The sequence below is a fragment of the Aplysia californica genome, unplaced genomic scaffold (assembly GCF_000002075.1).
Source record: "Aplysia californica isolate F4 #8 unplaced genomic scaffold, AplCal3.0 scaffold01073, whole genome shotgun sequence".
Lineage (NCBI taxonomy): Eukaryota > Metazoa > Mollusca > Gastropoda > Aplysiida > Aplysiidae > Aplysia > Aplysia californica.
Genome location: NW_004798343.1, coordinates 38,799 through 39,495, shown reverse-complemented (window position 1 = coordinate 39,495; position 697 = coordinate 38,799).

The following is a 697-nucleotide window of genomic DNA, read 5'->3' as shown; positions in this document are numbered from 1 at the left end:
AAATCTATGCTACTGTACAAACTGTTGGTTGTATCTTTAATCTATTTTACTAATGCTTTTGTTTAAGTGTATGGGTTTGTTTGTATGCTCATTACTGAGCACAGCGCTTGTGTGTGCGTATGTATGTGTATGTATGAGAGTGTGTGTGTGTGTATATGTGTGTTTGTGTGTGTTTGATGATTCGTACATATATGTGGAATTAGACCTATAAGCAGCTGATCTACTTCCTACTGCTTCTCTCTCCCTCTTGGCTGTTGTTTCTGTCTGTCTATCCTTTTTTTTTCCCTGTACCAAGACCATCGTGGGTGGTTGGCGGGTGCTCTGGTATGGTTTGCTTCTTCTTTTCTATCAAACATCTCTTGTCTTTATCCCCCCTCCTTCTTTTTTGTGCTTGTTACTCTCTTGTAACACCTCTAATCTTCGGCACCTATATGACCTTATTGTGTTGCAAGTGCCGTAAAACATTAAAACAAGACCATCTTCTTCTCGCCCATCTGTAATAGGACATCCCAGTCTCCAGTGTGAAGGTTGCTGCTGTTTGCCACAGGTCCTCCAGACTACCATAGAGATAAAGTTTTGGGTCTCGTGGGTGGTTGGCGGGTGCTCTAGTGTGATTTTTTCTTCTTTCCTACCAAACATCTATCGTCCTTATCTCCCCTCCTTCTTTTTTGTGTTTGTTACTCTCTTGTAACACCTC